The sequence below is a fragment of the Struthio camelus genome, chromosome 6, assembly GCF_040807025.1.
Source record: "Struthio camelus isolate bStrCam1 chromosome 6, bStrCam1.hap1, whole genome shotgun sequence".
In the NCBI taxonomy this organism is placed as follows: Eukaryota; Metazoa; Chordata; class Aves; order Struthioniformes; family Struthionidae; genus Struthio; species Struthio camelus.
In genome coordinates this window covers 26,243,101-26,253,843 of record NC_090947.1, presented here as the reverse complement: position 1 = coordinate 26,253,843, position 10,743 = coordinate 26,243,101, and positions in this window count along the sequence as shown.

The window sequence follows — 10,743 nt, the reverse complement described above, 5'->3', positions numbered from 1 at the left end:
CGTGGAGGGCAGAGAGAGGGAGTGAGGAAAAAGTGTATGTACACATGACCTTATAGCCTACTGCTTAAGGTATTCTCTGCTCATAGGCAGAAAAGTCTCCCTTCCAGAGTCATTTTCTCTATTTTATCTGATTAATAGTTACAGCAAAATACTCAAAAGTTAACATTTCCCAAGGGCTGTAAATGTCCCTTAGATCAGAAATACTTTTTAAGCACTAATTAATGCAGCATGTAGCTTATCTGAAAGGAAGAAGAGGGAAACCAGGAATCTGCTGCTGTGGAACTACAACACAATTGAATGTTTTATTTTACCATTTTAACAAACCTTAAGCAAAGGAATATAATTTATGTATGCCAGGCTAGAAGTTAGTTAATGGAGACCTGGAAAGAAAGAGAGGCAAAATAAACTGTGCTAAGTCACAAAGGACAGCTGTAGACTTCAGCAAGAGTCAGTAGCAGACTTTCTGACTAGTTCTAATCAATGCCAGATGCCCAGAATGTCACTTGAAAGGATTTGTACCAAAATGACAAAAATGAGCATAGATTAACTATGTTTATGGTCCATACTGTACCTGACTTCTGATATGTTTAGAAAAGATCTGGAGCAGATGCACACAGATACAGCCCACTTACAATCTGGTGGCAGCTCTACTCAGGTTGTAAAGGTATCTATCATTCCTATGTATTATAGTTAACAGTTTGCACTTCCTGGTGCAAATTATTAGAATTGCTGAATAGCAGAGAGCTGGTTTCCCAGCTGAGCTGTGGCAGGCCTGTTTTGACTGACTGCATTGCTGGGGAGATGGAGTTCTTGTGTGACCCCTCTCAGGTAGTTTCATTTTGTTTGTTCTGTCCTTGAAGGATACAGGCCACTAATTTTGATGGTGAAAATGATGTACTTGTATGCCTGCTTATGTGGAAATACGCTAAGCCCTAAGGACTCCTGGATCCACTTGCCATGGTTTGCCATTTGACCGTAGGTTGACGTATTGTTTCTTTCACTTGTGCAAAGAATTTTTGTAAAGCTGCTTCTGGGACCACAGATTCCTGGGAAGGTTGCATCTAGAGCACGTGCAATGATCGTTGAAGAACACTTTTCTAATGATCCTTGGTCTCTTTGATACCAGCATGCAAACCATTATCACCATCTGAATAATATTAGGAAACAGCTTAAAATATCTAAGCCAACAACTCTGACTCTTAGTTGGTAAAAGGAAAGAATCATAATTAGAGTCAGGGCTGTTGGTACACAAAAAGAACATAGTCTACATCTGCCCAGATAGACACAGATAGCTTCTTTAGAATTTTTAACTCTGTCAGTTCCATGATGCTCCAGTATTTGTTATGGAAACAAAAGCTACACTGGTTGATTTGGGGAATACTGTTCCCATTTGTAGTCTGTTGTTTATTTGTTGATAAATCAAAAGAAACTGAAGTGCACTCATTGTAATATATTGCTATATACCTTTGCATTTTGCTTTTAGATGATGGGATCTGCACTCTAGAAAAAGTCAATTCTCAGAGAAATTAAAGGTGTCATTGGTAAAATCTATGCACAGGACAGTTTCAGGGACAGGGATTTTTATACTTTCCCCCAAATACAAAAAGTTGGATATCTTTTTATTTATAACATGTATTCATGCAAATGCAGTTAAATCTGCACTCTGAGATAAGTTGTAAACTTTCTGAACATCTCACTCTAGGACTAAGTTTGAAGGAATGGTGGATAGTGCTCCCTTTCTACCAGCAGAATGGTCCCTGTAGTATTCTTTTGATCTTGGTAACAACCAAATGCAAAACTGTTTATATAGAAGACAATGCTTCAGTTTGCCACAGCCTATTCTGGGAATGCATTGGGATGCCTGATGACAGAAGAGTGTACATGTCTCCCCTGTGATGCTATTTCCCTGCATGTCTAACCAGTATCTTTCAATTATATTGGCTAGCTGGTTTTGCAAACATTGCCTGTGATATTGTTCAACTTCTAAGGAGCAAAAGTGAAAAAAGAACAAATTCTAGAGCTATTTTCTGAGAGAAGGTATTTGTCTCTAGCAGCATTTGCCTAGGGCTTCCTCAGCTGAGGGGTAGCCAAGGTATCACACAGGATACAGAGAGGGATCTAGTCTGCAGGGACTGAGGTTGCCCTCCACACTGCACACGTCCATGGCTAGTGATGCCTCCATCCGTAGGACACAGAGAGAAGCAGCTGTAAGAGATCACTGTAGAAATGGAAAGGTGATTTACAAGATCCTAACCTTTCTGTTTGCCTTTATTCACCCTAAAAGACTGAGATAACCCACCCCAATGTTTTCAGCAAGGATCTTATCTGTTTAGAAGACATGACAGTGATTGGGCTTAGTTTGAATGGTGACTCATAGGTCTCTTAGAGACAGTTTAGAGGGAATAAAGAGTGAAATCAGAGTGGTTTCTTCTTTGCGGAAAAGGCAGCAGAGAGGACAATCAGCCAATGAAGCGGCAAAACTTAAGGGCTACAGGAAAGAGAGACATCACACAGAATACAGGAGCAGAACAGGTGACAAGGAATGAGAGCCAATATCAGGGGAGAGCATCCTGCCGTGCCATGGATTTCGGTGTGAACTCTACACTGTGCATAAATTACTAAGTGTGTAAATGCAAATAACAGGCTGCTAATTTTCTTTAGTAAGTCTGTGGAAATGAAGTGGAAAAAGCATCTAACTGTAGAGATCACAGTAAGGAAGTGTTGAATTAGTGCTTCCCTGCTCAAGGGGAGTGCACACACCATAAACTGCTGCCTGGAGTAAGTTCAAGCTTTCTTTAAAGCACAGAACTGCCTGCTGCCTTCTGTGCCAAAATTTTGCCTTCAGTCCCTCCCTTGCCCTGTTGAACTTACTTCATGGCAATAAGAAATCATTTTCTGTGAAAACTGGGAATGATTCTGGCTTAAAATTTGAGATTTCCAACCTCCTGTGTTACACACAGTAAATAACATCAATTACATGTAACATTTGCTGATGATCATTACAAATTACTGCAGCTAAGAGCTGCAGATCCTATTACAAATGAAGTTTTGGAAAGAGCGGACTGTCATGCAATGTGTATTAAATTTATAGCATGGCTGCTCAGTTCAATAAGGTACAGATTATGAATTAAAAGTCAATAATGGGATTATAATCATTCAGTTAGAGGGTTCTTTTTCTAATTATCTGCAATATGTCATCCAGACAGTCCATGATAACTCATCTGAGCACAACAGCAATGTATCTGCTCAGCACACAAAGAGTGTGCTCTTCATTTTAATGTGTTATGACTTATGTATTCCTGTTTCTTTTCCACTGACTGAAGGAAAAAGATCTCTTGATCTATAGGCTTGGTTTTACCTTTGGTATGAAAATAGCTCTCTCAGAGATGCTGTACCTGAGAATAGGCTAAAGTAGAATGTCCCTATTGTTTGGTTCGATGCTTAGCCAAGGGGAATGAAAATGAGATCTGCTCTCTGTTTTCAGTTCTTCTACTGACTCTATTTCTGACATTTCTTATTCTGATTCTATGCATCTATAAAATGGGCACACTAATTGCTGAAGGGAACTGAGCAACTTTGATTATGGGTTTGTAATATATTTGCTATTTATTACTACTTCCTCTCAGTTCATCATGTGGAGTGACCTTCTATGGGGATCAGAGAAGAAGAAACAAGCAAGGGCTGGAGATAGAAAAATGGGTGGTGGTCATGTCCTACCTCCAGAGGCATATTTGAAGGTCTTATGGGGCACAGAAGGGTGAAGGCAAACAGCTGATCCTAATCATTTGTCAAAATAAACTTGCAGATAAAGCAGGAATGCCAGAGAGAGGATGAGAAGGGAAAGTTGAGTGTCAGGAATAATTTCTGTCAGTGCACACTGTGGCCTTAGATGTTAGACATGGGCCAATGACTAACCTCTTGGTTAGTAATGGAAGAGCCTAACTATTTTCCCAAGCTTTTTCTTAGGAAGTAGACTGAGTGATGGTGACTGGGTTCAAAAGGTGGGATTCTTTTCTGGGAAGGGTTAGGGTCAGGGCTCTGGGAAGGTTTTTTATTGTGACCATTGGATTAGCTGGAATTTTGTGTGTAATTTTAAATGATTTGTATATTTTCCCTGGATCTTTGGAAAGGCACATTTTAAAATCTAAAGAAATAGAACAAATAATAGAATATATGTTAAGTTCTTCAACTGGAGGCTTTTTTGAAAAGCCACCTAACCTATTTTGGTCTGGAAACAGGGATTAAAGGTTAAACTCTCTTGTAATATTGCTCCATGTGTTTAGTTAGATTGAGATATTTTTAAGATGCTCATTCCCATGGCATCTGCGTTACATCATTCTCGTCGTGCCTCTGTGGCCTGCTGTGAAATTTTGGGGTGATGGTTAACTTCTTATTGGTATGCCCATTTGTTATGCCTCTATTGGCTATTTAACAACAGCTATTTGTCCACTCTGAAACATGTTGTTTTGATCCCATTGATCCACTCCTTTGTGTTTCAGTTTGTCCCCTATGTCACCTCTGTGATATGGGTACATCCATCAGCTTTGTGTCATGTGGAACTCATGACTCTGCCTTCACGTAGATAAGATTTTCCATGTTACCTTGGTATCATATTCAGGAGTGTATTTAGATACCCTGGCTGTATTCATGGTATGAGGACTTGAACAGAACAAAGTAAACCAGTTTTTGATGACAGTTACAAATGCTTGTGAATTTTGTCTTTGATTCTTTTCCCCAGTACTTCTCAAAGACTCGGGTGCTGTCAGTGATATATTTGGCCCAGTTTTATCTGATATGCATTCCAGCTATGCATTGTCACTTTATGACAGTGTCTCTGCCATGCTTCCACACCGCTGCTATGAATGCAGGAATGCACTGTGCCAAGCCTCACAAAAAGAGGTTTTAACCAGGAGCTCTGAATATGAGCATCCGTACTTGTGTGTTTGTTCCAAGCTAAGGTACACTTATTTAAGGTTCATGCCATCGTGAATTTACCTCTGGAAGAGAACGAGTTTTGCTGGTGGAAATAGTGTTAAGGGCTGCCTATGAGGACCGTCTGAGCAGGTTTGAATTTTTTGTGTGACTGAGACACAAGTTAGGTACTGTTCGTTGCTGTCCACGCTGTATGTGTCTGTGTTTCTGCCTGGTACTGTCAAAGGAGAGCCACAAACCCTGCAGAACCTTTTCCTGAGTAAGCAGGAAAGCTCAGAGAGCTTCTGTAGGCTGATTTCCTCCCCCCCGCCCCAGCCTTCTTCCCCAACGTTAATGCACGTTTTTCCTTGACTAAGTCTGTCACATCACAAAATTTCAAGGGTAAGTAACCGTATATATTTTTTCTTCTATTTCCCTTTTTATTTTTGACAAAACCAGAGTAATTTTTGTCATCTCAGTGTAATTTTCACTTGCTTAAAGATTACCCTGTTTTCTAGAGACTTGGTGAAGACTAGCGCAGCAACATTTGAGAGAGATGATAAGTAGGAAGAGAACTCGCTCTCTTAACGTTATCTGCCTGCTAAGTAAAATCTACAACAAAATAATAAATCGGCCTGTAACAAAATTTTGTTTGAAAAAAGGTCAGATTTTTTAAAACATGGTTGTCTTTTTTGCACCTGTAACTTACTGGCACAGCTGATGTCATTTAGGCTCCAATTCAGCAAAGCACTTAACCATGCTACTTAGTCCCGTTGACTTTAATGGGAAGTAATTACATGTTCCAACAAAGCCCATACAGAAGTGCTTGGCTGAATCAAGGTTTTTCGACATCATAATGAGAACCTGATTAGGAGGGAGGGGGGAAGCTGAATTAATGCCATGCTGAAAATCAAGCCCGTACTCTCCAAAAACATACAGTAAGAACTCGTTTGTTGCAGTGCTCGCCCCGTGTTGTGGCATATATTGATCTCATTGCCATAAAAAAAATCGAGAAAACAAAATTCTAACGACTGAATCCATGCTGTCACGCACAGAGTCCATATGCATACTGTCACACGCTGTAACCGTTTCCTAGCGATCTAACTCTAAATGATACTGCTTCTTTCTTCCTTCAGCATTTTCTCCCCTTTTCAACAGCCCATCTCTCTTGCTTTATTTTTCACTTTCAAGTGAGGACAGTATCCCTTCCTTGTATTTGAATGGGCTGCCATTTTGATTATGTTTGTCAGAGCTGCTGCTGATGTGAATTATATTAAAATAGCAATTTGAAGTAACACCAGCACCAGACAGTCATTGCTTATTAGCATCACCTCCAGTAAAATATTACAGCAGAGCTGTAAGACTACCTGCTCCGTAGTCCCAGAACCGTGTGTGGTACAAACTGTCCACATAGTGCCACTACAGCTTCAAATCTCTCCTGCTGCATTACACTGACTCTAATTTCATCTCCTCGAGAAGGTTTTATTACTGAGCATGGAACAAATTCTGCTCACTTTATAGGACATTAATGGTCCTACTCGCATAACAGATTTGGCTCAAGGAGCATTTGGGTAGCAGTATTGCTCTTCTTTAAATTCTGACTGAAAGATTTTGCTCAAGATTTTGTGGCTGAATTTCTACTTTTTTTTTTTTTTAAATATAGAAGTATCTACGGCTGATGAACCAACAAGTAAAAATAATTTCTACTTTGGAGAGTCGTAGGGAGATGATAGGGCATATTGTGAGCTAATATCCAAGCTGCCTAATTATTCCATAGTGAATTTAAACAAATTGTTGAGGTTAGTGGGATTACTGGGGACCTGATTGCCGAGAAACACTAGCAGAATTCCCTGGAAGAGGTCAGTCCAGGCCTCGTTCCGCTGTTTAGCAGATGGGACCTGAGCAGCCGGATGCCTGTACCAGTATCTGGCTGTACTTAACGTGGCTTTGGAGCTGTAAAATATTAGCTAGCGATAGAGTGATTCTTCACGAATGATCCTTTTTGTTACACTTCATCGTGCTGAGGTAACCACAGTTTTCCTACGAGTCCTGCGCAAGTCGGGCTGCCTAAATAGAAACCCAGGTCACAGCCTGGTCTCTGCCTTCCTAGCGCTCCAGCGGAGAAGTGACTTATGCCACCCTTCTGGCCAGCACCTCCAGAGCTGGAGCTGCAGGTCCACCCATGGTGCGGGGCTGCTGGCCCTGCCCTGTGCTCCCTCCAGCTGCGACGGAGGTCTGGGGGGAGCTTCTCTCGCCTGTGCCACTGCTGGTTCGTGGGAACGAGCACCAGCAGTGAGAAGGAGGTGTCTGAAGATGCAGTTTTGTGCAGGGTGTGTTAGTGAAGATGGAGTTTGGCCCAGTAAAAGGGAACTGCTCCTGTGATAAAGTACCCTCAGCCATTCAGAGAGCCCCTCGAGGAAAAGTATTGGAGTTTGGCCCTCTCCTTATCTCACCTCTCAACCTATTGCCCTTCGGACACTCTATATATTCTTTTTTGTAGTCATCTATAACACTTTCTCAAGTCTCCCGGTGCTATTTGGTGGGGGGGGAGGGGAGGGGGTGCGGATTACAGACCCACTTGCCATTACTTGCTTACATGTAAGCTGAAGGAAGGTCCTAGTAGGTCTGGAAGTTCAGACTATTTGCCTCAGGAGGTTGGGGCGTATGGTGGGGGGACCAGCAACCCCTCTTCTGCCAGGGCAGGTAATGGCATTTTCATCTCTTTGTGACTGCTATGGTTAGAGAATTGCATTCATTTTTCTCAGAATAAAATTATTTTAACTGTGCCTCGGTGAGACAAAGTCAATCTCCCTTACTGAGCTCTTGGGGTAGCTTGGGGTAAAGCTCGGCAGGTGCTTCCTTAGGGGAAATGAGAAAGTCCGGGAGAGTAAGGCTGAAAATCTCAATGTGAGATTAATTTTTTTTTTTTTTAGAAAGGACAAAACATTTTGAAAAAAATCTTTGAGAAAATAATAACTAATTTCAAAATGAGGATGTTAACTATTCTCTGCTGGTTTCCAGGGAATCTGGGGTTTGGCCGTCTCTCCTGCACAGTTTCCAGGGGCTGAGGTGCACCCCACTCTGCTTAGCAAGGCTGGAGTTTGTGGGAAGCTGTGGGCAACTTCTTGAAGACGGAAGATAGAGGGCGTCTCGGGAGGGAGAAAGTGATAAAGACATGTAAAAAAGAAAAGTAAATCTCAGTGACATTGAAAGAATGACTCTATCAGCAGATTCAGACAATCATGCAAGGCCATCTGTGCTGTGCTGTACATCCCTAGGCAATGTATGCATGATGGGGAAGGATAGGGAATGGACACGGTGTCTGTGCCCTTGTGAGACTGTTTTGTTTGTTTCTATTCTCTCTTCAGCCTAAAGTTACTGGGTTTTTCTACCACTGCCAAGGACACATTGCACTAACAGCTATGTAAGTTTTTTACTTCATTCCACCGGTAAATATTTTCTGTAGTGAAGGATCCTGTGTGTGGCTTCTACATGATCCTTAAGATACTGTAGATATGGATGGTTTGCAAAATGGGCAACAGCACGTGTTCCTCCATTTCCTCCCCAGCAGCTGTGGCTGCTACTAACAGCATTGAACAGTTATGAGAGAAGTTTTTAAAAACATATTAACCAAGGATGGTGACTCTTAATAATATTTTAAAGCTATTAATTTCAGTATATTTAGTTAAATTTAGTATATGGTAGATATTAACCCACACATTAAAATAAATGAAGTGGCTTGTTAGCAAACATATGTAAAACATTATTCTGTCCTGATCTCACCAGAGCTACGTTTATGACAGTACTCTTGCTTCTTTATAATTGGTGCAAAGCTTGAATGCTAAAGCGGATTGGTGATTGGTGTTGTGTGTTAAACTTGCTGTGAGGGGGACAGAGCCCCAGCTGTAGTTTTGCTTAACATTATTTTTAAATCGCAGAGTATCATCATTGAAGGGAGCACAGTACAGTTAAAGTGGAGAGCTTCGGGTTTTCCCTCTCCGTCAGACGCTATTGCCTCTGCGCGGCAATGGATCAAAATGAGAGGACAGGCAGCTGGTGCCCTTCCCTGACTGCTCTGGCTGACATTCCTAAAAGTTGAATTAGGGACAGTGTTATTTACTCTATCTTTTGCTGCAGTGAGAGAATAAATTCCATCGTCCCTACCATGTGTGTTGTCTTCACACATTAGAAAAAGTGACTGCATTCTTTCTGAGGCAGATTTTTTTACCATTGATGGGAAATTAATGATAGCAAGTAAAATACTGCCTATTAGGATTAACTAAAATGACCAAAGTCTGGATGTCGTTTACCCCCATACTGTCTCATCCATCTCAGTCTGCTGTAAGCCCCTGGATGATCTTAAGCAAGTCATTTCTTTCATTATACATTTCATACATTAAGAGGCCATTTTACAATGGAAAAATGGTATCATGCTCCTTTGCAAGGTACTCTGTGACCTATTGATTAAAAAGTACTGCTTCAGGATCAATTTTTTCCTTGTTGTTTTGCAGTTGTAGAGCCAATTAAGTTCCATGACTTGAGGAGGAAAAAAAAAGCAAGCTCTATCCTTGTGCAACGTTATTTTTACAGTAATTTAGAGCCAAATATCTCTAGTGCCAAATGGCCAAGTTTGGCCCTTAGTGTGTTGTAGCCAAATCCCCCAAATCCTGACATGCAAAATTCCTGCTTAGTTAAGTGACTTTTGTGTAAGTGCTGGGGATGACAAGCTCTGATGCTTTTAAAAATCTTCATATAAGAACTGAGCCTGGTCTAGCGCTGGTCAGTGGGAGCAGGAACACATATACTAACAAGGCAAAAATAAACTACAGCTTAATGAGTTGCAAAAAGGCCTTGTTTCTATGGTCTCCTAAGCAGTCTATTTTAAAATGATTGTTGGCATCATCACGAGCGTACAGCGCAGGAGACTTATATGGTTAAATTTTATAGTAGTCTAATAATGAAAAAAGCATGTGTAAGGCCTCTTGGCAAGGAGCCCACAGTTGTGGCAGTATTCCTACAAGTAAAACTGCAAGATGGGGGGGAGAGAGAGACAGACAGACAGAGGGATAATTAATGGGGACCTGCTTTATTTGCCAGGAGAGATTATTCTTATGCTATGAGCAAAGGGTATATGCCTGCGAAAAATGCAGAGCAAATAGAGTTGTTTTGTGCTTCCCTAAAACACAGTCTAATGAAAATGAGAAAACAGTGGAAGGAAAGTCACTTTTTCAGTCTCTGGCCAGCTGCCCAAATATGAGTAGAGATGCACTGGCCCTGTGCTATGCTTCCAATACAACTTGCAGAAAGCTAATTGTTCTTACACACATTTGCTCTATTTTCAGATACATGCTATTTGAAACCACATTTTCTCTTTTGCTCTTTGCTCCTTCCTTGCTCTCAGCTGGTGGAGAATTTTCACCTCAGAGTTTTATTTCTTGAAATGCTTTCTCTTCAGAGAGCAGTATCTGTTGTTTTCCATTTGCACTAGGGTGTCTGTAGGAGTCTGATGAAGCTTGAAGGTACCTGGAGTTATCTCTGACTTCCTAATCCTCCAGCAAACCTGTTTGGCAGGGTTTGCCTGAGTTGCAAAGATCCAACTCTCAGCTGCGTCTCAAGCAACCAAATCGTGCCAAGCCTCATTTTCTTTCTTTATAACTTGAAAGTGTTTGATTTCACTATCCGGTACATTAAAGTCAGGGACTCTTGGTTGCCAATGTGACCACCTTTTCTATCTTTTTGGTCTTGTATTTCTCCCTCCCGGATGTGCATATGAAGGTGGAATAACAGGCCCTGAAATAAGGTAAATCAGTGGTATCAGTAGGACCATATTTA